Consider the following 6,128-nt stretch of genomic DNA (forward strand, 5'->3'; position numbering starts at 1 on the left):
TTATCCTATGGGCCATAAACAGTAGCACTCCCTGGGGCACACAGGGTAGGCTAAAGCCACATCTCCAAACACACCGCTGCCCTGATCCAAATCAGTCATCATGTGCATGGAAACGGAGAACTCAGAACTCTCATTTGGTTGTTATACAGGGTGGGCAATCCAGATATGTGTGGTGTGTGGGTTGACCTCATGTGATACCATGGAGAAAGTAACATGAGTTGTTTGAAGGTATAGCATAGTGGTATAGCTTCTCTCTCTCCCTTTGGGCGAAAACGCACGATCGCTTTATCCCCCTTTAATCCCTGTTTTAGCCAGGATCAAACTCACATTGGGCAAAACGCACGCGTTCGATCCGGGCTGAATCCTGGCTGGAACAGGGATTAAAGGAGGATAAAGCGACCGTGCATTTTCGCCCCAGCTCTCTCCCTCTCTCTGATGTGGATCTGCTGCAGATATTACAAAGACATCATGAGCCACTCCAGTGCTGCCCCTAGAACAACTCATTGTCCGGGAAGCAGGGAGTGTTCGTAGTAGTATTTTGAGAACAGGAACTCTGATTGCTGACACACAGTATCTGAAAATAGAAAAAAAGGAATTTGCCAGTAAACCATGGTTGACATCAATATATCTAATTCTCAATGTGGCTCCATCTGCAGATACTTAAATACATGGACTGCCACATAAAAGAAGGGATCCCCCACCCCCCGCAAACTTGGCAACCCCCATCTTTGTAGAAAAATCTGAAAAAGTTAAAATAAAAGTAGTGGGGAGTTAAAATCCCCCGACGATGGATGAGGATTGTTTGCACAAGTTGCTGACAACAGACCTCCATTGGACTGCCGAGAGAATTGGAGGAGGCAGCGCTGCATTGTGAGTGGGAAAAGGAGACCAGGAACATCTGCCTTCACTGTTCCCTACAGCTGGGCGGGCAGAGCAGCCCAAAGGGGGCTGGGCATGCAGAGCAGCAGGGGATAAGTTGGGATGGTCATGCAGAGCAATAGGGAGGGGTCAAGCGTAGGGTTGCCAACCTCCAGGTGGGGGCTGGAGTTCTCCCAAAATTACAACTGATCTCCAGACTACCAAGATCAGTTCCACTGGAGGAAATGGCAGCTTTCGGAGCATGGACTCTATGGCATTAGGTCCCTACTAAACTCGCTACCCTCCCTAGGCTCCACCCTCCGTAGGTTCCGTCCCAGATCTCCAGGAATTTTCAAGTCTGGTGTTGGCAACCCTAAATGACCAGGAGGTCAGAGCAGTGGTGAGGCAGGCAGGAAAGCAGAGTACAGGGAGGGGGTGTCCAAGATCCCTTCTCCCCCAAGAGTTTCTCTCAAGTCCCTGCATGGGAGAAGAGTTGGACACCAGACCAAAGATGGAGGGCTGAGTGAGCTAAGTGTGTGTGTGTGCGGGGCGGGGAATCCCAACCATAAGTAAGAACGTAAGAAAGGCCATGCTGGATCAGATCAAGGTCCATCAAGTCCAGCAGTCTGTTCACACAGTGGCCAACCGGGTGCCTCTAGGAAGCCCACAAACAGGACGACTGCAGCAGCACCATCCTGCCTGTGTTCCAAAGCACCTAATATAATAGGCATGCTCCTCTGATCCTGGAGATAATAGGTATTAATCATGATTAGTAGCCATCTTTACTACTAGCCATGAATAGCTCTCTCCTCCATGAACATGTCCACTCTCCTCTTAAAACCTTTCAAGTTGGCAGACATCACCACATCCTGGGGCAGGGAGTTCCACAATTTAACGATGCATTGTGTGAAGACATAATTCCTTTTATCTGTTTTGAAACTATCACCCTCCAGCTTCAGCAGATGATGCCGCATTCTGGTATTATGAGAGAGGGAGAAAAGCTTCTCCCTGTCAACTCTCTCCATCCCATGCATAATTTTATAGAGCTCTATCATGTCTCCCCTTAACCACCTTCTTTCCAAGCTAAACAACCCTAAGCGTTTTAACCGCTCCTCATAGGGCAGTTGCTCTAGTCCCCTGAACATTTTGGTTGCTCTTTTCAGCACCTTCTCAAGCATTGCAGTATCCTTTTTTAGGTGTGGTGACCAGAACTGTGTACACAGTATTCCAAGTGTGGTCCCAAGGGCAGTATGATAGCAGCAGTTTTATTCTCTATTCCTTGTCTAATTACAGCCAGCATGGAATTTGCCTTTTTCACACCAGCCACACACTATGTTGATGTCTTCATTGAGTTATCCACTACCACCCCAAGATCCCTTTCTTGGTCTGTCACTGCCAGCACAAATCCCATCAGTGTATATGCGAAGTTGGGATTTTTTGCCCCAATATACATCCCTTTACATTTGCTCACATTGAATCTCATTTGCCGTTTTAATGCCCATTCCTCCAGTTTGAAGAGATACTTTTGGAGCTCTTCACAGTCTGATTTTGTTTTATCCACCCTAAATAATTTGGTGTCATCTGCAAACTTGGCCACCTCGCTGTTCACTCCCAACTCCAGGTCATTGATGAACAGGTTGAAAAGCACCGGTCCCAACAGAGATCTCTGAGGGACCCCACTGCTCACATCCCTCCATTGTGAGAACTGACCACTGATACCTACTCTCTGCTTCCTATTTTTCAGCTCTCAATCCATAAGAGGACTTGTCCTCTTATCCCATGACTATGAAGTTTGCTTAGCAGTCTTTGGTGGGGGACTTTGTCAAAAGCCTTTTGGAAATCCAAATACATAATGTCTACAGGTTCATTCCTGTCCGCATGCTTACTGACACTTTCAAAACACTCTAAAAGGTTAGTGAGACAGGACCTACCTTTACAGAAGCCTTGTAGGGTTTTGCTCAGCAGGGCTTGCCCTTCTATATGCTTGACAATTCTATCTTTAATAATGCTTTCCATCAATTTACCTGGACCAGACGTTAATCTAACTTGCCTGTAATTTCCTGGGTACCCCCTGGAACCTTGATTATAAATGGGTGTTACATTGGCCATTCTCCAGTTCTCTGGTACAGAGGCTGATCTAAGGGATCTAAGTTCCTACTGATTCATGGCAATTCTCAGAAGTATTGCATAGTGGTTCTAATTATAGAGCTGAAGTCATTAGCATGATACTGCAAACAGGGGAAAGGGGTTTCTGCACAACAAGCCAGAAGAAGGTAAGAAACTTAAACTCTTGTTGAAATCATCGCCTGTAGGAGTGGCACAAAAGGAAATTCACATCAGGCCTTTTGGCTATGTGGGTGTTTCTCAGAATAAGCAATGAAAACCAACTTTTCAAACATCCCTTTAACAATGTGCATTGCACAGGATGCCGCGGTAACTGTTGGGCTGCAAGTCTCTACTTGTACCACAAACAGCTCCAGGTGAGGGCAGGATCCAGCTGCAGTGTTTAGATTACTTAATACAGTTGCTACACCCCCGACTAAAATCCTTCATCTCTGGATTACCTCAGCTTCATCAATACTTGCAATGCTGGAGATGTATTATGTTTCAAAAACAGCTACCAAAGGTGGCAGAAACAACTATCTAAGAAATACATCATAACCGCTCTAAAGACTACCAAACACCAGCTGTAACCACATGGGGAGGAGGCCATCTGTCATCTCCAGCCAGGTCATAAGGCCATTATGCCTGCTCTTTTTTCCTGGATTGTATTATAGGGCAGTGACTGTGGTAGTGCTGAACCTACTGCGTGACTGGAGGTTACGGTCAAAGCCACTGTGGTAAATTGTTATGCATCTCCTACCTAACTATGAGTCATCTGCTTCTTCACATGTACACAAGCAATTCCCTAACTGACCAAAATCAAGTGTCTGCAATCTTCCATCAAGGTCATTCTGTATTTTTTTGCCTGTGTCAGACAGGCTTGGTGGTTCTTGATCACATCTGTTGCATCTTCTTCTTTAAACACGCACAGAATGCTGACGCCTACCATTTTGGAAAACGGCAAAAAAAATAGTCCTTTACAATTAATGTGACTGGGATGACTCAATACATATTTAGAGGGATTCAGAGCTGGTGCTGCTGAAAGAGCACAAATGAATGCTTAGAACTGCCAGGCAGCTGATCTGTGGCCTAGTAGAAGAACAGTGGGGATTCAGGCAGGCTAGCTGCTGGGGCACTGTCGAGTGACTGGTGATTGGTCAGCAGCCGTGCCGCCGTTCTCTGACAGTGCAATCCTAAGGAGAGTTAAAGGTAAAGGTAGTCCCCTGTGCAAGCACCTGGTCATTCCTGACCCCTGGGGTGACGTCACATCCCGATGTTTACTAGGCAGACTTTGTTTATGGGGTGGTTTGCCGTTGCTTTCCCCAGTCCTCTACACTTTACCCCCAGCAAGCTGGGTACTCATTTTACCGACCTCGGAAGGATGGAAGGCTGAGTCAACCTTGAGCAGGCTACCTGAAACCAACTTCCGTCGGGATCAAATTCAGGTCGTGAGCAGAGCTTTTGACTGCAGTACTGCAGTTTACCATTCTGCGCCATGGGGAGAGTTGTGTGTGTGTGTAAAGTAATGTCAAGTCGCAGCCGACTTATGGCGACCCCCTTTTGGGGTTTTCATGGCAAGAGACTAACAGAGGTGGTTTGCCAGTGCCTTCCTCTGCACAGCAACCCTGGTATTCCTTGTTGGTCTCCCATCCAAATACCAACCAGGAGAGTTATATCCTTCTAAATCCATGAAAGAAATGTGCAGCTCTGTTCAAGATTACATTCTGAATGCCAGCTCATTAAGGCACAGAAAGCAAGAACAGAAAAGAAATTGCTATAGGCTGGGATTGATTTGAGCAGGGTTTGGATATTTGGGGAAAATAAATAAATGTGGAAATGTTTGGACACCTGATCCTACCTTTGCTATGAACTCAGACTGAGGTTTTGTTGGAAGTCGCCTATCTATATTTGTCTAGTGTTCTGTTTATAGTAGCTGTCAGCCAGCTGCCTCAAGGGAACTCAAAATATGGCATGAAGGCCATAGACCAGCATCAGGTATTCAGAGGCATGTTGCCTCTGAACGTGGAGGTTCCAATGTGCTTCAATGCTGATAGGAAGGGCTTTCATGGGAAGAGCTGAGAGTAGGGTTGCCAACCTCCAGGTACTAGCTGGAGATCTCCTGCTATTACAACTGATCTCCAGCCGATAGAGATCAGTTCACCTGGAAAAAATGGCTGCTTTGGCAATTGGACTCTATGGCATTGAAGTCCCTCCCCTTCCCAAACCCCACCCTCCTCAGGCTCCTCCCCAAAAACCTGCCTCCAGGGTGAAGAGGGACCTGGCAACCCTAGCTGAGAGGGTAGAGGGGATGTGGATAGGCTGGGGAACCAAGGAAAGTGATGGGATTGGCTTGGCAGTTTGATGGCTTTCCTAGCAGAGAATTTTATGAAGCTTAATTTGTTTTACATCAGTAAACTAGATTGTTTAAGTGATAGGATAAAAATTAGCCCAGGAAATTTAAAATTTTCAAATCCTAATACTTAACCTCTTAAGGAAGAATCAAACAGGCTTACAGTCTCCTTCCCTTCCCCTCCCCACAACAGACACCCTGTGAGGTAGGTGGGGCTGAAAGAATTCTAAAAGAACTGTGACCAGCCCAAGGTCACCCAGCTGGCTTCATGTGGAGGAGTGAGGAATCAAACCTGGTTCTCCAGATTAGAGTCCACTGCTCCTAACCACTGGTCTTAACCACTACACCACACTGGCTTTCCCCCCCAGATATTCCTTCTTTAGGCAACTGTGTATTCTATTTGACATCAGCCATCTTCAGATTAATTTGCTATGAATATAAATGTTATATAAGGTTAGCAAGGCCAAGTACAACTGGACCTTTACATACATAAGTGCTATCGAGTGGCAGGCCACCTTATGACCACCCCATCAAGGGGCTTTGGAGGCAAGTGAGAAGCTGCGGTGGAACGCCATTGCCTTCTTCTGCAGAGTCTTCCTGCTTAGCTTCCAAGATCAGACAAGACTGGGCTATATCATGCCACCTTCCCTCCCAACTGGACCTTCACTTCCTCATTTTGTTGGGGTAAAATGATTGTTGCTTTGTCACATACATGATTTGTTTAAAGGTAAGCATATGACATCAGGAATGGGTAATACTGGGGTACATTCATTCTAGTTAAGTATCACTGCAAAACTAATCTGAATTCACATTTCAC

General features: G+C 46.2%; 1 protein-coding gene across 1 annotated transcript in view; it reads right to left on the reverse strand.

The window, feature by feature from the left end:
* Positions 1 to 2,925: 2,925 nt before the first annotated feature.
* The window catches only part of SLC35A5 (solute carrier family 35 member A5), a 134,234-nt gene continuing 131,031 nt past the window's right edge, over positions 2,926 to 6,128 (reverse strand). Inside the window, exon 7 of the mRNA XM_056858278.1 lies at positions 2,926 to 2,936. The gene's annotated coding sequence lies outside the window, so the exon portion shown is untranslated. The remainder of the gene's footprint in view (positions 2,937 to 6,128) is intronic.

Source organism: Euleptes europaea, chromosome 12, assembly GCF_029931775.1.
Source record: "Euleptes europaea isolate rEulEur1 chromosome 12, rEulEur1.hap1, whole genome shotgun sequence".
In the NCBI taxonomy this organism is placed as follows: domain Eukaryota; kingdom Metazoa; phylum Chordata; class Lepidosauria; order Squamata; family Sphaerodactylidae; genus Euleptes; species Euleptes europaea.